General features: G+C 46.5%; 1 long non-coding RNA gene across 5 annotated transcripts in view; it reads left to right on the top strand.

Annotated features, from left to right (window-relative positions):
* The window catches only part of LOC123611405, a 97,704-nt gene that overhangs the window by 52,247 nt on the left and 23,074 nt on the right, over nucleotides 1-22,383 (top strand). For 3 of the 5 annotated variants that reach the window (XR_006718654.1, XR_006718646.1, XR_006718657.1), the window contains exons 3-8: nucleotides 618-1,189; nucleotides 3,943-4,136; nucleotides 7,346-7,844; nucleotides 8,263-8,358; nucleotides 9,147-9,536; nucleotides 12,873-22,323. This is a non-coding gene — a long non-coding RNA (uncharacterized LOC123611405). The remainder of the gene's footprint in view (nucleotides 1-617; nucleotides 1,190-3,942; nucleotides 4,137-7,345; nucleotides 7,845-8,262; nucleotides 8,359-9,146; nucleotides 9,537-12,872; nucleotides 22,324-22,383) is intronic. The other 2 variants (XR_006718649.1, XR_006718647.1) reach the window with 2 other exon arrangements.

Genomic DNA, 22,383 nt, shown 5'->3' with positions numbered 1-22,383 from the left:
TGTCTGGATCTTGGCAGGGATCTTTGTACACAGAGATCAAGTTTGAGAAGCATGGATTGGCCAGAAGTTGGAAACTGATTTTGTAAAGAGCCAGACAATACATTTTTAGGCTTTGTGGGCCACGCTGTTTCTGTTAACAACTATTCAACCCTGACATTGTAGTCTTTTAGTAAAAGCAGCCATAAACAATATGTAAATGAACTGGCATGCCGTGTCCCAACAAAACTTTATAAAAACAGACGGATTTGGCCCATGGCCTAAATCTGGCTTGCAGGTTATAGTTTATTAACGCCTTAGATGAGACAGTACGTGCCCAGGGGTTTATAAAAAGGAAATATTTTCAGCTAGAACAAATAAGAAAGAAGAATGGGAGTAGAAATTCCATTGACCATTGAAGGCCACCTGTTATTTCAAAGACCAGAGAGGAAATGATAGCATTATAGGCAGGAGACCAGTGTAATCAAAGGCAAAATTTTTAGGTTTATGTGTAGGTGGGGGACAGTGAAGACAGTAATTAGATCAGTTTGGCTGCAGGAAGGAATTCATGTCCAAGAGAAGCATGCTAAACCATTAGGCCTGGAAGGGACCTTTCTGATCATTTTCTTCTCATTTTACAGATGGGGAAATTGAGGTCAAGAGAGATCTCAGATCTGGAACAAGGCTGGAGAGTGGAGTGCCTTGAATACTAAGCTAAGGGATCTCAGCTTTGCAATGCGGACCAGTGATGTTTCAACATTTCCTCATTTGAATGCTTATTCATTGACCCACTTCCTACATGCCATGTGACCAGATGTCCCAAGAAGAGTTCCTTTGGGATGAAGTTAATTCTCATCCTTTGTATACCATTGTGAAATAGCACTGCTGAGATGGTGACAAGACACATCTGAAGCAATCACCTAGACGAGTGCCAAGGATCCAAAAGCTTTAGCTTCTCATCCTGCTGTTAACTTGTTCTGCTAGCCCAGACGGAATCCTGAGCTCTCCTATAGTTAAACAAGAAGCATTCATCCTCAGAACCAGTGGCTCTGGCCCCTTCTCCCACCATGAACTCGACGTAATAAATAACCAGAGGATACTGGAGTAGGAGGTGCCACAACCTTGTGTGACCCAGATACTCGTTCATTGATTTTTCCCTACTAATTATTGAGCACTTCAGATGCCCTGGGTGTTGAGGATAAGCAATAAAGAGGTAAGCAGGCAGGCTTCTGCCCTCATGGGGCTCACATTCTAATGGTGTGAGGAGGGGAACATAACACACAAGTAAACAAAAAAGCAAACAAAAGAATTTCAGTTGTAGATAAGTGCTTCCAGCAAAATTGAACAGGGTGTCATGTTAATGGCTGGAGGGACTATTTTTTTGAGGAGAGACCTGAAGGTTGAGAGGAGAGCAAGCACAGGGCACTCCAGGCAGGGGGCAGAGTAGGAGGAAAGACTCAGAGTGTGCTGTTGGAGGAACAGAAAGAAGGCCTGAGTGTCTCCAGCGTGGTGGGTGGGGAAAGAGGGATAGGAGACAAGGAAAAAGAGACAATGTAAAGAAATGGATGAATTTTAATCTGGTTGATTATGTGACTCAACTTGGTCTCTCTCTCTCTCTCTTTTTTAATGAATTCTCTTAAACCCATTGAGAGAAATGTGTGAAACAATATCTGCCCTTGTTTTTAAGAGGTGATTTCTGAGTATATCGTTCTTGGCTGTCGCCTGACTTCCACCAGCTGCCGTTGCCATCTCAGCTCTAATTGTCAGTCTTTTGTAGGTGACCTCTGTTTTCTCTGCTGCTCTTATAATATCAGGTCTTTGTTTTAGTACTCCTTAGTTTATCTATAAATGTGCTCAGGTGTGGATTTAATCTTATTCATTCTATTTGGGGTTTGGTGGGGAATCCTCAGTCTGAAGCTTAGTTTCTTTCACCAATTTTGGAAAATGCAAACCTATTAACTCATTGAAAATTTCCTCCCTTCCACTCTTTCTATTCATTTCTCCAGTACTTTAACAAGATGCATGTTAGTCCTTCTAAGCCTGTCATCCATTATTCTTGACATACCTTTCCTATTTTACCTCTTTTAGTCTAGTTACTCTGTGCTCAAGTTAGAATAATTTCGGATATATAGTCACATTTATCAATTCTCTTCAGCTGCACTTAACATTCTGGTTTCTATTTTTAAAAGAGCATCCAGGCTGTTACTTGGAGAATGATTTGGAGGGATTATGAGTAGAAGTAAAATAATTGACAAGCCTAGTCCAGGTGGGAAATAATGGTGGCCTCTATCAGACAGTAGCAGTGGTGACTGAGAGCAGTGACTAGATTCAGGATGTATTTTGAAAGCAGAAGAAACAGGACCCGTTGAGTGATTGGATGTGGGGGTTTGGATGGTGCTGCTGGTGGTATTGGTGAAGTGAAAAGCAGAAATCAAGGATAGCTCATCGGGTTGGCACTTGAACAACTAGTAAATGGTGGTGGTTTTTTGTTGTTGTTAAGATTGGAACAGTGGGGATGAACGGTTTGAGTGGGGAGTGTGGTCAGTCCATAGGTCCATCCTGGGTGTGCTGGAGTGGAAGATGCATTTGAGGCCTCCAGGAAGGGATATGCAGTTGGCAACTGGAGGTACACTAGTTCTGCATCTCCAGTTAAAGGGTTGGCATTCTCTCTAACACCCAAATAATTGTTTATGACAATTTGCATGACCACACATTTTATATCTCCTCCCCGGAATTTCTGGGGCTCCTTAAAGAAGATCTGTTAATTCCCTGGACCCATCCTGGTTTCTGCCTTTCACCTCCACTAGGCATTCTGTTCCCATCTCTGCTCAACCCTGTGACACCATACGACTTCTCTGCCCGAGACTGGACATGTTTAAGGGAACTGATACATGTTGTCAAATAGCTCTTCCCAGAGATTGTGCCACTTATATTCCCATCAACAGAGAAGGCGTGTCCATTTCCCCACATTCTCACTAGTGTATATATATATATGTTTTAAAGTTTATTCATTTTATTTTGAGAGAGAGAGAGAGAGAGAGAGAGCAAGCACATGAGTGGGGAGGGGCAGAGAGAGAGGGAGAGAGAGAATCCCAAGCAGAGTCCATGCTCTCAGCACGGAACCAGACACGGGGCTCGATCCCACACACTGTGAGATCATGACCTGAGCTGAAATCAAGAGATGGATGCTAAACTGAGTGAGTCACCCAGGCACCCCACACTTTCCAACTTAATAGATGATAGAGGGTGACACATTTCAATTTGTATTGCAAACATATGCTTTAAACAATAATGTACGTCTATAGATTTCAACACTCCAAATCATTCAAGCACTCATAATCACACATAATCATGCAGGAATTTTAGGGTGCAGATAACAGTGCTAGCTGAGAAGTGCCACTCCACACCAGGCTCTGCAGTTGTGGTACCTCTTTTATCCCCCATGGCATCCTGATGCAGTGTTATTATTATTTTTTTAAATTTTTTAATGTTTATTCATTTTTGAGACAGAGAGAGAGTGAGCATGAACGGGGGAGGGATTGAAGGAGGGAGACACAGAATCCAAAGCAGGCTCCAGGCTCTGAGCTGTCAGCACAGAGCCTGATACGGGGCTCGAACCCACAAACCATCAGATCATGGCCTGAGCCAAAGTTGGACGCTTAACCGACTGAGCCACCAGGCACCCCATGGTGTGTGTTATTATTATCCCTCGTTTTCTACATGAGGAAACTGAGGCCAAGGGAATAAGTAACTTGTCCTAATGGTAGGGCTGGGATTGACATCTTAGGTCAGCGGGAATGCACAGCCCGAGCTCCTAAGCCTTGCCCTCCTCTCTTCTCCTGCCCTAGGAGGGATGCTGGCCCAGAACTCCTCCTTGCCCAGGACAACAGCATTAATCAAATTCCTTCTGGAAATTATTTTCATCTCTTAACTACCCCCTCTCACCTTCCTGCTTTTTTCTCCCAGGTTTCTAGATCCTTTTGGGGTTGACATATGGGCAGTATAATCTTCTGTGATCCTACCTCAGTGAAAACATTCCAGTCATCTGTGGGCAGGGGTAACAAAGGCCATGAAACTTCTGCAGGTTTAGGGGTGGAGAGGGGCCTCCCTGCTGGGGGCCCATCTCCTCTGCCACCTCTTTCCTGTCATACAGCAGTGAGGTAAATTTTATTTTTTCCTGATAATAATAATGAGATAATATATATTTAGGGCCTACTATATGCTTGTGTCCTGTTGTAAGCACCATCATTCCCTGCAACTACCCAATGGCATACTTACCATTGTAAATGTTGTATGTGCTTATTACATAAACTTTGAATAATAGAGCACCTAAGGACTGCCATGGCTAAGATCATGGTGTGTTCCTTTCTCATATTCTTTCTTGGCTTAAGTAGTTTTTATATATTTTAATGGGCATCACATCACATGTGCAGTAAAGTTATACATGTTCAACTATACACTTTTGAGAGAGAAGAGGGAAGGAAACCAAAGAATTTTGGTGGATGCGCTGGAGTGAGCATGAGATGGGAACAGAGGGGGATTCTGCTGTTCCCTCCTTAGACCTCAGCTCCTGGGCCTCTTGTCGTGTGAGTGTCTCACCACATAGGCTGTGGGTCTAGGTTTATTAAAGAGATGTGTTGGGGTTTAACATGGCACCTCATTGGGACCATCTGCTTCTGCTGATGGTCACACTAGGAGTCAAAGATCCATTGAGCATTTAGGGAAGCACTGGCTGATGAAACGTACTGAGAAATGTGCATCTCCCATATGGTATCATGCTAAGGGGTTTCAAGGGTATATCAACTTTTGATATTTCTATGCAGAGAACTAACCTGACAGGCTAACAACCCCTGTACAAGATGCCACTTTTTGGAGCTGAGTCACCCTGTACTTTGAGGTTTAAATCAAAGTGACTTAAGCTCTTTATCCTATTTTCTTTAAATCTTATCCTACTTGCTGGGATGTCTAATGTCCTCCCCCAGATTTCTGTCATCTCTGAAGTTGACATTGTTTTGGTTCGTGCTGGTTCCGGGTTTCTGCCTATGAGGAGCTCTGGGTTCACTTCTCCCATGAAGGCACCACACACTACCCTGCCCGCTGCATGGAGCCTGGCATGGAATTTGACTTCTACTTTTGGTTTTCACCCGGCCCTTCTCCTGAGGAGTGTGTGCTTAGTAGACTTAAATCAAGGTGTGCAGATTTGGGAAGGATTTTTATAATTCCTAATAACACCAATAGATTAAAATTATTTTTTCTTGGGGCGCCTGGGTGGCGCAGTCGGTTAAGCGTCCGACTTCAGCCAGGTCACGATCTCGCGGTCCGTGAGTTCGAGCCCCGCGTCGGGCTCTGGGCTGATGGCTCAGAGCCTGGAGCCTGTTTCCGATTCTGTGTCTGTCTCTCTCTCTGCCCCTCCCCCGTTCATGCTCTGTCTCTCTCTGTCCCAAAAATAAATAAACGTTGAAAAAAAAAATTATTTTTTCTTTCACAGTTTCTGAGCCATGAACCAGCAGAGTACCTGATGCTGTTGAGACCTGGAGAAGGAGGCAGGAGATTGGGGCCTGTAGCCTCTCAGGTGTGACAGGATGCGTCTGTTCCCCCCCGGGTTGACAGAACACCCTGGGAAGCAGGACTACACTTGCCATTATCCCTAAGTGGGTTCTGAGCGGATGAGATGATCATAGTAAAAGGGGAGTGAGGGGTGGACTGTCTCTGATTGGGGAGAGAAAGGAGGGAAGCAGCTAGAGCCCAAGCTGGTGCTACATACCAACACCTATGTAGGGGGATGGCCCACACATGTAGGGGTGACCTCACAACACTCCACAACGAAACCAATGTGTGTTCCCCATGAGACGAAGCCTCACAGGGAGAGCCAAAGGCCAGTCCATGTCATTCAAGGAAACAACAACCCATGTGATGAAGAGGACCAGTCCCTCACCAGGGGCAGCTAAGTAAGGGGACACTTCAGCCCTTCCATCCTTCTGTCCTGCTTCAACACCAGAGGACATGTGTGGAGGATACAGGGTGGTGACAACAGACCCTACTCCCCTCCCTGCCAAGCTCCTTAGAGACACAGGTCCAGTGTTTGTGTATGTGTTTGGGGTTGGGGGCAAACACTGTCAGGGGACGGTGGGAAGAAGAGAGTCATTGCTTGAAAATAAGCTCAAAATGTGAAGGAGTAACCCCTAATAACTGGAAATAAGTGGTATTGGACTAAGATGATGGTAAGCATTGCTAAAGAGAGTTTGAGAGCACACGGTGGCACTTTTGTGTTTGAAACTCTGTTCCTTAATAAACTGGATTCCATCGTAGTTATTGGGCAATGGCCTTTTAAAGATTCAATTTTCATAGCCAGTATGCCTTTCCTCAGCTGCTTGTATCTGCCCACTTCATGTGACGACTTTTTTCAGGCCTGGAGGGTGCCATCTCAATACATTGGCCATTGAAGGTGATGATCCAGGGGAGAGAAAGGAGGATGTCCCCAGAAAACCTTGCAGGCTCAGTAATTTGTATGGGAGTGAGCAAGAGGGTGTGATTGTCCCCTCTTACCTCTGGGGGTAGGAAAATGTTATGTTCAGATCGGGTGTGTAAGAATATCAGGCCTTTTTAACCCACATTTACTGCCAAATCCTTCCCTTCTGAGTCTGAGTCACCGTTCCAGCCACCTGCTCCTTGTGGCCATCTGGGAGTCCTAAAATCATGGAGTCTAGGATGTCATCCTCACTCCCATCACTTAAGGCACAGTTGTGTCTGGAGAGCAGAATGAAATAGAGAGAGAAAGTAATATTGAGGGCTGAGAGGGAGGAGGGACTCAGAAAGATGGGCTATTTGGAAATGAAAACTGCCTTGGATTCCATCATAGCCTCTGTTCTGAGAACAAGAAGAGGAAGAGAGGCTGACAGGGGAGGTTAGTTTTTAGCAACTGTTTTAAAATTGACAACAGAGGAAGAGAGACCAGAACCACAGACAAAGTTAACATTTTGCACTTCAGCATCGTTTGATCTTTCAAAAAGTCCCCAATGTTCAGAGGGGTTGTCCCTGGATAAGAGATTCTGTTCTGAACTGGAGGAAGATCTCGGTGAAACAGGGATGGAGTTTATGGTCCCTTCCCCAAATCACTCCCTATCAGCATCCCATAATACTGGAAATCCCCAGGGTTAACTTTGCTTTCCTTCTGGCCACACTTACGAAGCTCATTTAATGCATTCCATAGTGGTGTCTCAATTTATAGATGAGCTAATTGAGGCTTGGATAAATTAAACAGTGGAAACTCATACAGCTGGTAAACCACACATCTCAAGATTGAAGCTCAGGCTTGTTTGATTCCAGACTCTATCACACTAGTGGCCCCACTATATGTTCACTCTTATAGGATCGGGACCTGCTCTGTCAACTCTGTTACGTGGTTTACTGGCCAAGGTAACCAGGAGATCAGCCTGTGGAGTTTGGGGGTCAGGAGGGCTTGAGTTTGAGTCTTGACTCCATCATTAATCAGTTGTGTGACTTTGGAAACTCAGTCTCTTCAGTTCACTCAAAAGGAGGCTGGGCTACGAGAAGTCCAACAAAGCACATGGTAAGCATTTTACTAGATTACTGTTAATTTTTTAAAGCTATATATTCTTTGGCCATGAACAAGCAATGAAAGAGAACAAACAATGATCAGAATGATAGCTAACATTTATTGAGTGCCTAGGATGGATTAGGCACTGTTGAAAGATTTCTCCATGTACTAAATTAATTCTCTTCACCATCAATGAGGTCTGTACAATTAACGTCAGTGTACAAAGAAGAAGCACATCTAGCCACAGGTAGAGGAGTCAGGATTTGAACCAAGGTGGCTGAACTTGAGCGCTTGCACTCACCAGCAGGAGGTAAGCTTTGTGTGGGCCTTCTTGGGAAATTGGAAGCAGAGGGTGATGCTTAGGGAGGGTGAATAGGAGGCTTTGGTCCTGGGGGCAGCATGTGGGCTTTGGGCTTTGGGAAGAGGGCAAGACAGGATGACCATGGACATGGAGTTGGGTGTTTGAGACAGCTGTCACCTCTGGGATCTTGAAGACTGAATTCTAAAGGTGAATCACACTGTCAGAGCTTCTGTTTCCTTAGAGATGGTCTAGACTCATCTCCTGCTCTTTTAAACTGTGCCCTGTGGACCCTTAGAGTCCTCCAAGGAGTGGGTAGATGGGGTCCTAGGTGGGGGCTCAGCACATGGGTCTTTAAGACCCTCTTCCTTGCTTCAACTAGAGCGATTTCACTTTGCTTTTCACTTTTTTTTTTTTTTTTTTTTTTTAGGTACAACTTACATACAGCAAAGTGCACAAATCTCATGAGAAAGCTTGATGAGTTTTTATATATGTATACATCCAGGTAGCCATTACCCAGATCAAGGTAAAGAACATTCTCCGCTCCCCGGGGCAAGTTCTCTGCTGTCCCCTCCTAGTCAGTGCCCTCACCAAAGATAACCACCTTCTGATCTTTCCTGTTTTTGAACTTCATATAAATAGAATTATAAAGTTCATGCTCTTTTTGTGTCTGGCTTCTTTCACTCAAAATTAAATTTTTTTTTTTCAACGTTTATTTATTTTTGGGACAGAGAGAGACAGAGCATGAATGGGGGAGGGGCAGAGAGAGAGGGAGACACAGAATCAGAAACAGGCTCCAGGCTCTGAACCATCAGCCCAGAGCCTGACGCGGGGCTCGAACTCCCGGACCGCGAGATCGTGACCTGGCTGAAGTCGGACGCTTAACCGACTGCGCCACCCAGGCGCCCCCTTTCACTCAAAATTATATGGAGACATTCATCCACGTTTTGGAGTGTAGCAATGCTCTTCCTTTTTTCATTGCCATGTAGTATTACATTGCACGACAATATTACAGTTTATTCATCTTTTGTACTATTGATGCACAGTTGGGTTGTTTCTGGGTTTTGGTATTATAAACATAGCTGTTATGAACATTCTTGCACAAGCCTTGTGATGGACAAATGAGTGCATTTCTGTTGAGTGTATACCCAGGGATGGTTTATAGAGCTCTGGTGGGTAGAACAGCTGTTTTTGGATACACATTTCATAAAGCGGGGGTCCTCATAAGATTTCACTTGGGACGTGTGGCTGCTTAATATTTCTTTTTAAAGGAAAAAGTTTAACTTCCACGAGTGCAATCCTCTGCATTTGCAGATGATCAGACGGGGATTCAGAGAAGACGGTGATTTGCTCAGACTTAAGCCACAGCAAAGCCATGCCTGGAACTCAATTACTAGATAGAAGTTTCTTATGAACTTCTAAGCTGTCTGAAATGGGTGCTATATATCACTCAACCTGGCTGCTGGTCAGATGTGGAAAGGACAATCTGAGTCAGAAGCCCTGGGTTCAAACCCCACAACTGTTACCAGTGTGTGATGCATGGCAAGGTACTTGCTGCTGTGAACTAACTGGAAAGTGGATACCCCTGCTTCCCAGCATTGCTGGATTAAAGGAGATCACGATGCAGAGACACTCCATTGGTTGAGAAGCACTTAACATCATTATTATCATTACCATCAAAATATATTCTAAGGGGATGCTTTGGTAAGCATACTGTTTCCTTGTAATATTAATGCTTATAATAATTCACTACTTCACATTTTATTTTTTCAGCCTGACTTAATAGTTTTTAATGAGAGCTTTCCCCCCTTCATTAAAAAGCTAGTGTGACAGATAGTATTTCCCAAAGATGGCCACACCAAAGTATACCCCATCCTATGTGCTGCTGTCTGATGGAACATTTTTATGTGACACATCTCCATTGAAGTTAACAGGGTCAGCGTTCTCTCCCCTCAAACCTGAGCGGACCTTTGTAACTACCTCAACTAATGGAACTTGGCAGAAATGAGGATACATGAGGACAAATCCAGAGTTAGAAAGGAGAGGTCTACATTTTGGGGTGTTTCCTAGAGAGAACAGAAACAACCCCAGGAGAAGACACTGCGTTGGGTTTTGCTTTTCTGATTTCACACTGTGGTCCTTTTCATTTCTCATGTCTTCATTTAAACTTTCCATAGCAAACACCCCCTTGAGTTGAACCTGAGATAAGAACTGAATTCTGAGTAGCTTCCTACTCAGATGGAATTGCAGTCGTTTGCAAGGAGCCTAGTGACTCTGGGAGAAAGGACTGGAGGCCACATCCTCCTCTTGCGGATTGGCAGGGGTGAGGGGGAATGGGGGGGTAGGGACAAGATTGTGGGCGAGAGCTCTTCTGGGAGGACGATAGCTCCCCTTAGCCTGAGAGGCAGATGGGCTTCTGGCACCCAAGCCCTAAAGGCAGAATGACACCTATGAGTACGGGTGGCTGGGAGTCACACAGAGAGAGCTTGCTTGTCGACTTGCCCCCCGAGAGGTCCAGATTTCTGTGAAAAAGGTCCTTCTGTCAAGACGGTTTGTATTACAAATGTAAAAATAGTATATTCTTCACATATGTAAATTGCTTCCCACATTGGAAAGCAGGTTCACATGCATTTCTTATTTGATGTTTCCAAAGGCCATGTAAAGAAGCTAGAGAATGTATCATCACCATCATCACCATCCTTCCTCCTCCTTCCTCTTCTCCTCTTCCTCCCCCTTCTTCTTCTTCCTCTCCTCCTTCTCCTCCTCCTGCTTCTCCTCCTTCCCCTCTTTCTCCTCCTTCTTCTCCTTCTGCCTCCTCCTCCTCTTCTTCTCTTTCTCCTCCTCCCCCTCCTCCTCCTTCTCCTCCCCCTTCTTCTTCTTCTTCTTCTTCTTCTTCTTCTTCTTCTTCTTCCTCTTAATTTTATATTTAAGAGAACTGAAAGGGTAAGGGCTTTGCCCAAGATCACACAGCTAGCAAGCAGAAATGCCAGTGAAAGAATTGGGTCTTCTGGCTTCTGAGAAAATTTCCTTTACTGCATGGTAGACTTGATCCATGCGGGAGCAGGAGTTTTGGGCACCATAGCAGATCAATGGCAGAGCTAACTTGAGGTGGGGGTACTCTTCACCCTTTTGATTGCCCCAAAGCTCTTTTCTATATGCATAATACTGACTCTATGTGGGATAAAATGCCCCTGTGTCCCCTGATGACTTTCCTGCCTCTGTCAGAAAAGAACCACCCTATCAGTCATTTACATTTTAGTGAGAATATAAGGACTTATGTTTCCTCTAACAGAGATATTTGTGTTTTACATCTTATCTCGCTGTGATGATTGACCCTTGGAAAAGGCATTCCCAGCATCAGTAAGAAGGTAGAAGAGTCATTTTCTCAGGGGCAAGGGGGGGAAGCTAGTGGGAGAGATTTTATAGACTCCCCCCAACCCCATAGCATCATGTCAGCAGATGCTAATTACTTCAGTCACAAAACTTCAGTTATCAAATATCTGAGTGGTGGGTGCTGGGGATACAATAATGAGTAGAGTGTGGTCCATTGAAAAAGTCACAGTCTGGTGGGGGAGACAGGTAAGGATGCAAGTAACTGTAATATATTGTAAGTGCTATCACAGATGTAAGTGTTTAGGGTGCTATCAAAGCATGAAGGAACCAGGGTAAGAAGCAGGACATATCAGAGCTTGTTGGGAAAGGTAACATCAGTTGGGCTGAGTCTGGTAACATCAGTTGGGCTGAGTCTGGGCAGGCAAATAAAACTGCCGTCTCTTGAATATCTTAGTCCGAGTTCTGTAGAAGAGCAAATCTGAGGGATTATATGCTGATACTAGGGAAGAATGTAACCCTAGGGAAAGCAGGCATGAAGGAAAGGGTAGTGAGTGTGCAGAGTGGAGAGTAATATGATGGAGTGCATTATTGCACTGGCCGCAGCTCTGTAGCAAGCCTGGATGATTGCTGCCTCTCACTAGACAGCCTCAGAGAGACTGCATGGAAGGTGGTCGATGCAGTGTCCTGTCGGGGGTCAGGGGATGGAGAGGAAGTGTATTTTCTGGTTCTCTCCCATTTCTGATCCCCCAGTGGCTCAAGCTCACCCCAGGGAGAGTTAACTCTCATGCATTTCCAGTTCAAGTCGCATGCCCTGTGGCTGGCAATTTATCTGAGTCCAAGTCTGGGAGTGTTGAGAGGTGCAAGAGGTCACTGGTGGCAGCTGTAGGGGCAAACGCTGTGGCCCGGGTGCTGACAGAGGAGATCTGAGGTAGCCTAGAGGGGGGAGCACGGGGGAGCTAGCAGGGCGTTAACACACACTGGATTGTCTAATCCTCACGATAACCCTGTGTGATGGGTTGCATTGTGTGCCCCCAAAAGACGTGTTGAAATCCTAATCCCTGTTACCTGTGAATGTGACCCTATTGGGAAATAAGGTCTTTGCAGATGTCATCAAGATGTAAATGAAGAGGAGGTCAAAATGGAAAAGGGTGGCCCTTAACCCAATATGACTGTCGTCCTTAGAAGAAAAGAAGAGGCGTAGAGACAGCCACATACCGAGAGAAGGATGGTAGGTGCCGACCTAGACAAGCAGGGAGATGCCGTGTGACGAGGCAGGGAGGCGTCCAGGAGCCAAAGAGCACCAGGAGTGCTGACAACAGCAGAGGCAGAGAAAAAGGCACAGAACAGATTCTCCCCTCCAGGCTCTAGAGAGAGCACAGTCCTGGGGTGCCTCAGTGGCTCAGTCAGTGATCATCCGACTTCTGCTTAGGTCATGATCTCATGGTTTGTGAGTTTAAGCCCCACGTCAGGCTCTGTGCTCACAGCTCAGAGCCTAGAGCCTGTTTCGGATTCTGTGTTTCCCTCTCTCTCTGCCCTTCCCCACTCACATTCTGTCTGTCTGTCTCTCAAAATTAATAAACATTAAGAGACAGAGAGAGAGCACAGTCCTGAAGACTGCTTGATCTTGGACTTGCAGCCTCCAGAAGAATGATGCAAGTGCATACAGTTCTGTTGCTTTAAGCCACCTGTTCATGGTGCTTTTTGCAGGAGCCTGAGATGTAAGGTTGAGCTGAACAGAGGCATGATGCACAGATAACTGTGGCTCAAACCTGAAGAGTGAAGCAGGGTGAGGCCCACGGTGTGGAGGCTGGCCAGAGCGGACAGTTACTGAGAACATTCTATGCGGTGAGCGCTGCTCTGAGTGCTCTTCCTCTATCCTCCCATTTAATCCTCACAAAACCCTGTGAGGAACAACCTGTATATGCCTATTTTCCAAAGAAGGACTTGAGGCACAGAGCACTTAAGCAACTCGCTTAATGTCACAGTCAATGGCATTGAAACCCTGGCACCCCCAAGCATATGGTCTTTTCGTTCACCCTGCATTCATTCACCCAAGGCTGACACAGTGCCCCCTCTGTGCTAGGGGGCGGGGTGCAGAGCTGAACACTTTGGTTCCCCCAACCCCACAGCCCTCACCGTCTTTCTAATCCAATCCAGTTGGCACTCTCCCACACTTAACTCAAGAACTTCTCTGAAATGTGGCTGGTCTGAGCTCATGTGCTGTATGTGTAGAATACACACCAGGTTTAGAAGACCTAATACAAAAAGAATGCAAAATATACCATTAATAATTTTTAATATTGACTGCATCTTGAAGTGACTGTGTTTTGGATATAAACTATATCATTAAGGTTTATTGTACCTTTAAGAAAAAAAAGTGGCCACCAGAAAACTAAAGTCATGTGGGCGTTCACATGCTATTTCTGTTGGATGGCGTTGCTCTAGAATGTGAAGTCCTTGAAGGCAGGGGCCGTCTCTGTATTGTTCACTGTGGGTCCCAGGAGACAGAACAGGGCCAGTACACAATAGTCCCTCAATAGAGTTGTTGGATAATTGAATAAATGACCAAATCCCACGCACCTTTGCCTGCTCATCTGTTCCCTGTGAACACAAGGTCAGACCTCACTTGTACCTTGCTTTGTCTCTCCGGGAAATCCCTCAGTTATTCTGAGGCTTAAACAGAAAACGGAGGCTGCTTCATGCCAAGAAATGGAGAGGCTGGATATGTGGTGGAATTTGGAAAATAAAAAGGGTCAGAGTATTTCCAGCCACAATGGCAGCTATCACTGACTGGATGCAAATTCTGTGCCTGGCATCATTCTCAACACTTTGTACGAGTGAGCCATTTAATTCTAACGACCCTATGACATCCATCTCGCCATCAGCTCCATTTGATAGATGGGGGAAATTAAAGCTCAGATAGACTAAGTCACACCCCTGGGATTACAGGGCTGGATTTGTAACCAGGTCTGTTTGATAATGACACTTGGGTTCTCAACCACTCCCACAGAGCATAGGGAAAATGGGACTGGGATTCCCCCTCCCCCACAGAATGACCCTTCACCAGGTCCCCTTTGTGCTGAGGCCCCAGAGCAGCCCTAGACAGCAGATGTCCTGGCTCTCCTGGGTTCTGGGGAACCTATCATCTGTGTGGTGTATTACCACATTTTCTGGGCATCTAGGCTCATTCTGCCAGTACATCCAGCCATATCTTGTCATGTATCTTCTTCACCAGATGGCTGGGCTGTTTGTGGGCTGGCTCCCCCACCTTCTGTACCTGTGACATGGCCATGAGCCAGCAGGTGAGTGAGCATCTGGGGCAGGGAATAGCCCCCACCAGTGCCTTCTGAGAACCCATCCCTTCTTGTCCTTTGGGACCTTGGCTTCTACCGATTCCTGGAGAGCAGAAACTCGCATAGAGGCCCCAAACCACTTGTTCCAGTGCTGCTGAGGAATGTGTGCTGATCTTCCATGTGTTTGTGTTAGTCCATTGTCCCTTCAGGTCAGGTGGTGGGCCTGCAGGTCATGAACCCAGGTGCTGGGATCAGGCACCGTGCGCTTCAGTTCAGAACATCACCTCTCTCTAGCCGTATTGTTGGAGAGCTCATTCTTTCTCTCTAAGGCTCAGCCTCCTCTTCAGTGAAATGAGGTCAGTAAGAAACCACTTACGTTGCTATTGTTTCCTGTCAAGGCGTAGCTCAAAGTCTTGACCCCCTGTCCTCTAAACTCATACCGCAGTCCTGACTCCTGCATGGATTAACACCCATTCATTTGTCATGTCACCTGGTGGTGTGCATGCATCTGGCAGGTATGGTTCCCATGGTCTTCAAAGAGAAAATGCTTAGCACATGAGCTAGCACTACTGCCCAGTTCAGGTCCTGAGCCTGCTCCTTCTTACTCCCTATATGGCCTTGGTGAGGTTACTCTACCTCTCTGAACCTCGGTTTCCTTATCTCTAAGTGGCGATAGTAATACCCCTCTTGAAAGGTTGTGGTGGGACCACGTGGAACAGTCCTGGAAAACGCATGTAAAATGCGGTCATGACTTCAAGAGGGGCGTGTTCATGTCCCTGTCCATCCACACCCTACCTGGCACCTGCTCTTCCCATGATGACCAGCCCATCTCCGTGAATGCAACTCAGCTTTCCCTTTGCTGAAGCCAAAAAAACTTGGCATCATCGTTGACTCCGTTCTCTCTCAAACAGCCGTGAAATACTGTTGGCGGGTTGTCCCGCCTTCACCTGCTCCACCCCTCTGCTGACCCTGGTCAAAGTCGCCAGCATCTCCTACCTGCATCTCAACTCCTCCCTGGTCTCCCTGTTTCCATCCTTGACTCCACAGCATGATCCTTTGGTGGGATTAGCTTGTTTGTAGATCGTTTTTATTTTTTTAAGCAAATACTTAAATGGTGCTCCCTAGGTGCCAGGCACAAGTCTGAGTGCTTTACAGATTTCAACTCACCTGGATTCTTACAACAGCCCCAGGAAGACAGTACTTAACTGAAGTCACCCATCTAGTCAGTGGCAGGGCTGGGGTGGCCATCTGGCTCCTGATTGGTGCTGCCAACAGTGATCCTCTTAAAACACATCAGATTGTGTCCCTGCTCTGCTCAGACCCTCCAGTGGCTTCTCGTGGGCTCGGAGTAAAAGCCAAATCCTCACCATTCTGCTCTAGCTACGTTGGCCTTAAACACCGCAAGCACACTCCTGCCTCAGGGTCTCTATGCTTGCTGGTTTGCTTTCATGTCCTCAGCCCAACCAGCCCTGATTTTCTCAGGGCCATGAGCTCTGTTAATGTCCATGAGTTTGGACATTATCTGAAGGGAATGAGGAATCCACTAAGGAGCATGGAAAAAAAGTCACGTAATGTGATGTGCCGGAGCTTGTACCTGCTCACCAGGGCCAGTTGTTGAATTTTTAGGAGATTCGCAAGCTGAGTATTAAATCATGGTAGCTTGAAATTCAAAAACAGGTGAGAGAGAGCATTTACACCATGGAAGTTGGCAAGCACTACAAATCATGGCTCCCCTCCCACCCTGCCTCCCCAGAGAGCTGTCGTCAAGTATTTACCAGCACGCCAGTGGCTTTGACAAAGGTTTGTATGAAGTGCAAGTAAGGTGTTAACTTACTAAGTGAGGACAGTCTTCCCAGAAGACCTGGCATTTAAACTGGGTCTTGAGACATCAGTAGGCACTTGCCAAAGGTGAGAAGGCATCCCAGACTGAGCAAACCAAGTGAGGAAAAGCACAAAGGTATGAAATTTCCCTTTGGGGTTATTAAGTACTGCAGGGTGGCAATGGTGTGTGGAGGGGAGGAGGAGGGGGAAGGCATGTTGTGTGGAAAGAGAACAGCAGGGATAGGCTGGAGGCAGATTGCGTGAGAACCTCAAGACCAGGTAAGGGGCTTGGACTCTCTCCTGGGGTCCTCGGGAGCCATGGCAGGTTGTGGAGCAAGGGTAGGTCAAGGCATTGCTGAACACTGCATGTTAGCAAGCCTATTCTGGTTGTCGTGTGGAGAATGCATCGGAGATGGGAGGTCAGGCACTGTTTGGAACCAGTTCACTTTGCATGCTTATGGTGAGGGTTAGGAGTAGATGATACAGACAGTGCCTGCCTATGGATATTCCCATACAGCTCTGTGGGAAGACTTGTTCCATGGAGGTCCCATGAGCCTCTTTTTGGGGGGTTAGTTCACTGCCAATTGCAAAGCTTTCTGGGAAACAAGAAAATTGCAGTGAGTCCTCCTTGTAAGGGAGCGTGTAAGGGGGTTGTCGTCCATCTGACCTTGGGACCTCCCTCCCTTGGGACCCAGGCTCCATGCACAGTCAGTCCCGGGAAGGCCATAGGAAGTGGGTGGAAATAATAGCAAGTGTGGGCACTTTCTAATTGTAGACTGCTCAAGGCTCTTTACGTGTGTTAACGCCTTTGGTTCCCCAGCGTGCCATTGGGGGAGGAACAGTTGTCATCCCCATCTTACAAGTGAAACAGAGATTAGGCAACTTGTGCGAGGGCCAGCCAGTGCACAGAAGAGCTGGACTCCAACCCTAGAGACCATCCTCTTTACTGCCATCCTATGCTGCCTCTCTGTTTTCAGATACAATGGTTCTTATTTTTGCAATGGCCACAGCTCCTACTTTTATTTTCCATTTTGTACGTAGAGAAGCTGAGGTTCAAGGAGATTTCACGGTTGTCCCGGGCCAGTGAGCAGCAGAGCTGGCCCTCAAACCCTGCAGCCTGAGTCCCGCCTTCCAGGAAGGAGGGAGACAAGATGAGAGAAGGTAAAGATGGGCCCCAGAGGGCAAGAGTGCCCCAGCCTGTGAGGTTTGGGTCCGGTGCTTTCAAAAGGATGAGAATTTTTGTCTTCATAGTTTGGAAATCCCATAGGAGGACACAAACATCACCCACAATGGCTCTTTTCCCGCCACACCCACCTCCTCTCTTGGCCAAGACTTTGGTTCTTCCAGGATGTGACAACAAAATCTTGCCTCAGAGTTGGAGGATGCAAATGTCAGGGCTTCCCTCTGGGTCTTAGAGGATAGGTGTTTCGGGGAGTGGTTTCACTGGGAGTGAAGAAAACTGCTGTCCAAACCCCATGTCACTTTGCATTTTGAAACTCTGCCCGTAGGCCTTGGTGTACATCCCTGATAGTTAACACACACCAAGTGGTGGAGCCTGGAGAGGTGCCCGGTGCCCATCACAGCCTGGGGAAGCCCCAAGAAGCTGGCACATGATGAATTAGGAGTTACCCGGTTTACTGAGCAGCATCAGCATCAACTTTGGGGGCCAACTTCGAAGAAATCCAAGGAGCCTATAACAAGAACTCCCATTTATTGAGCACTCAGTATGAACCAGGAACCAGGCTAAGCATCTCACTGACTACTCAAACAATGCTATACCTAAGCCTTGGTTGAAAGATGGGAAACTGAGTTTAAGTGTCCTGCCCCAGGACATTTGAATCCAGGTCAGACTCCATGTGTGCAAATTAAACACCTGCACCCTGACTGCTGTGGGGGAGCGAAGGCAGAAGCAGCAGGACCAGTGAGGAGGTAGACACAATAATCCAGGTGGGAAAAAATGATAGCTCAGACTAAGGTGGTGTTGGAGAAGTGGTACGGGATGCTTGGATTCAAGGTGTATATTGAAGCCGTGTTGATGGTAGGATGTGAAACGTGAGAAAGATATTAATCAAAAGACAAAACCTAGATTTTTGATCTGAGCAACAAAGCGCAAGGAAGTGTCATTTGCTAAGATGGGGACCTCAAGGGAAGGGCAGGGTTTGGGGGTGAAGATCGAAAACTAACCTGGAGGGTCAATTCAACAACTGAATGGAAACACCATCAGGGGAGAGGTAGAGAGAAGAGGTGTACATTTGGTTGTCATCAGTGGGTAGATGCAGTTTAAAGTCCTGGGCTCGATGAGATTGTCAAGTAAAGGACTATAAATAAGAAAATGGCCAAGGGTGGAGCTTTAGAGAGTCTAGCAATTAAAGGGTGAGCTGTGTGTGTGTGGGGGGGGGGGGGGTAGCTAGCAGAGGAGACTGAGCAGGAAAAAGCAGTGGGTAGGAGGACAACCAGGTGAGGGTTAAAGAAAAACATGTTTTGGGGTGCTTGGGTGTTTCAGTTGGTTAAGTGTACAACTCTTGATTTCGGCTTAGGTCATGGTCTCCCAGTTGGTCCTGAGATTCAGCTGGATTCTGTGATGGGTGTGGAGCCTGCTTGGGATTCTCTCTCTCTCCCTTGTCCTCTGTCCTTACCCTGTGCACACACACGTGTGCATACTCTCTCTTTCTCTCTGTCTCAAAAAATTAAAACTGAAAAAAGAAGAACATGTTTCAAGAAGGAGAGGTGATCATCAGGTCATTGCTGCTGAAGGTCAAATAAGGTAAGGAGAGATTTGGCCATTGGCTTTAGCAAAGCGTAGCCCTTTATTGACCCTGATACCCTAGTGATGACAAACTCTTTAGACCTATCATGGTGGCTGCCCTTGAATTTCTGGGTAAGGATCCCAAGATTATGGAGCGTAGAGATGACAGAGCCACCATTTATTTAGACAGTCTTCTAAGTTTGGACTCTGGATCTGCCAGTAGCTGTGTGACCTTGGGTAAGTTGCTAACCCCCTCTGAACTTCACTTTCTTCATCTGTAGATGGGCAAAGATAATGCCTGTCTTATAAATTATGGTGAAGCATGGATTACATGAAATCATATATACAAAACATCAAATGCCTAGTAGGTACTTATTATTATAATTATTATAATTATTATAATTATTGGTTTTATTAATATTGTCAGCTTCAGAGTGGTACCTATATTTCTGAGAAAATCAATGTCCTAATTTTGAATGGGGCTTCATTAATGCTAAAGAAGGTGATGGAAAGTTCTTTGCAGTTTCAGACATTCTTCTCCCTGTGCCACCCCAAATGCTCAGCACAGAATTAGACCTAATCTGATTATATCAATCTCTGCTTTGAGCAGTTTGTTGTGCTCTCTGGGAAGAGACCAAGACTGCTTCCTGGACCCACAAGGCCTGAGTAGTCCAGGCCCCCCACCTTGTCTCACACCAGGTCACTTCTCCAACTCCTCATAGTTTCCTGAGAGTGCTGTTCTCTCTCCAGCAACAGGGCATTGCTCATGCTGTTCCCTCTTCCACAAATTCCTTCTCTTCCCTCTTCCCTGTGTTAAATTCTCATCTTTCTCCTCCCGGGCCAATGGTCACTCCCTTGGGAAGCCCTCCCTGAGCTCCTGGGCCGAGTCAATTTCTTTGCTAGAAGTTGCCAGAGCTCCTGTGCCTCCTTCATGGCCCTTACCCTATTTCTGACCCTCCATTCTTGGCATGAACCTTGGTGTAATACCTGACTTCACTAGACTCAAAGTGCATGAGGGCAAGGCCAGGCCTGCTCTGCTCACCAGTGCTTATCTTGTGTCAAGCCCAGGGTCCGGCACACAGGGAAAATAAAATACAGAATTGTTGACTGAGTGAATGAGTAGTTGTTTAACACAGTGAATACGTGAACAGATGGCTTTCCTTTTGCAGAGCAATGCAGGTGTCTCTGAAAGGTTGTTTGAAAGGCAAATATAAAACCAAATTTTATTCCATTTACTTTAATTACAATACTAAGGAGTGGGAATAAATCTTGCCCTTGAAATATAATAAAGCCATACATTAAAACCTGGACTGTCATTTCCACTTGTTTCCTTTCTACAATGATAATCTCCTGATAAGACATAAATAATGGCACTTAAAATAGGTTCCCGACTTGGCTCGGCCACTAACTAGCTGCTGATCATCGACAAGTCACTTAAGCTCTGCGAGTCACCATTTACCTCATAGGGTTCGTGTGAGGCTCTGGGTTGGTGGTGTGAAAGCTCTTTGCAAGCAAGGTCTTATTTATTATCCATTATTCTCAAGAATATGAATAACAAGCAGGACAGGCTGCGTGCCAGAGATGGTTGAGTAGGTTTGTGGGGCTGGGGGATGGCGGCCACAGAGAAATATGGAAAGGAATGAGCTTGGTTAGGAAATTTAAGATGGGGATAGAGGGGTGGGGGATCAGAGATCATGAAGGCTGGGGGGTTATGTCTATCAGGCTAAGCAAAAAAAGGGGGGGTGTTGGTGTCTAAAGCTGGGGAAGGTGACCTGAATAAAATCACCCTCGTGGCTGAATTCTTGGAAGCCACATGAAGGAAGGAAAGAATAACCCTCACCCTTAGGCTTGCCATGTGGTTGCACAGGAGAGATGCCGGGTGTCCCCCAGGTGACCTTGGCCTCTTAGGGCCGTGACTCTGCGGACAGGTCTGGGAGGCTGTCCAGGCGAATTCTGCTGCCCAGTGCAGCCTGAGTTCAGTCCCCAGGAGCTGGCATGGAAGCCCCCAAGCCCTGCAGTGGGAGCTAAGCCAGCAGGGCAGGGAGACGAGGGGTGAGCAATCCAAAGCCTCCAGGGCTGGGCAGGAAAGCAGTAAATGTGAGGAGTAGGCAGCCCCTGGAAACTCGCGGAGACCGGTGTCATTCGTTCATTCATTCATTCACTCACTCATTCAACAAATAATATTAATTAAACATCTCTCTAGGTGTCACGCACTGCTTGGTGCTGAAGATAGAGCATTTACATTCCAGTGGGGGAGGCCGACTACGAGAAGTAAACAAACACAGAGTAAAGTGTCAGCTTGCGATGGGTGCTATGAATAAAGATAATGCAGGGAGAAGAGAGAGTGATGGAGGCAGTTATTTTAAGTTGGAGGACCAGGAGAGGCCTCTCTATCCTCCCTCCTCCCACACTCTCAGTGATTTAACCAGATTTCATAGGGTTTTCTGGCCTCGTTCATAGGTGCTAATGAGCAGCTAGGCGTTGGCGTGGCTACAGTGATAAAAAAGGGTTTCCCTGCACCCTCTGTATCCCCGGCCTCTGAAGTAGGCTCAGCCCCAGCCAAGGGGAGCAGGTGCAAGGCTCAAATCCTGATTAAGAGTAAGTATTCCCATGTGTCTGTACAGCTGGAAACAGCTGGCCCTCTGAGTCAGCCGAGAAGGAGGCTGCAGGCTGCAGGCCAGTGGGTGGAGGGGGCGCAGGAGGGAAGCTCCAGGCTACAGTCGTCTGTCTCCTGCTCCGACAGCCTTACTCAGAGGGGAATAGACAGACACATGGAATGCAGTAAATCAGGGTAGGTCTCACTGCCCCAAATATGCACCTGCCTCACACCCAGTCTCTGACTGAAATCTTACCATGAGATAGTCACTTTTGTGGAAGGTGCAAGGGCATCTCAAAATCTCTTTTTTTTTCTAAGACAGATAATGGCAAGGCATGTGATGACTTTCCATCTCAAAGAGAAAGCTCTTACTATGACCCATAAGGAACTACATGATATGCCATGCCTGTTTTTGGGGGCTGGCTTTATAATTTGGGGGGGGCCCAGTACAAAAGGGCAAATTGGCCCTGCTACATTATTGTGAGCTCCCTGAGGGTAGAGATTCTTATCTTTTTGTTTTGGTTTGATGGCCATTCTGTTGCCAACGCCTGGCACCCGACAGAAGCTCATTATGTATTATTGTTGAGCGAAGGTGTTTGAGTCATGATGTGGATGTGTTGGGAGGGCTTCTTTTAACTTTTAGGAAGTATTACTGCGCATTAAGCACTGGTTTACGGCAGCGGTTGTCAACCCTGGCTGCACGTGAGTATCACCGCAGGAATTCTCGAAAATCCCAATGCCAGACTCCCCGGGACCAGTTCT

This window comes from Leopardus geoffroyi, chromosome A1, assembly GCF_018350155.1.
Source record: "Leopardus geoffroyi isolate Oge1 chromosome A1, O.geoffroyi_Oge1_pat1.0, whole genome shotgun sequence".
Classification (NCBI taxonomy): Eukaryota; Metazoa; Chordata; class Mammalia; order Carnivora; family Felidae; genus Leopardus; species Leopardus geoffroyi.
The sequence above is the reverse complement of the archived record's forward strand: the minus strand, read 5'-3'. Positions and strand labels throughout refer to the sequence as shown.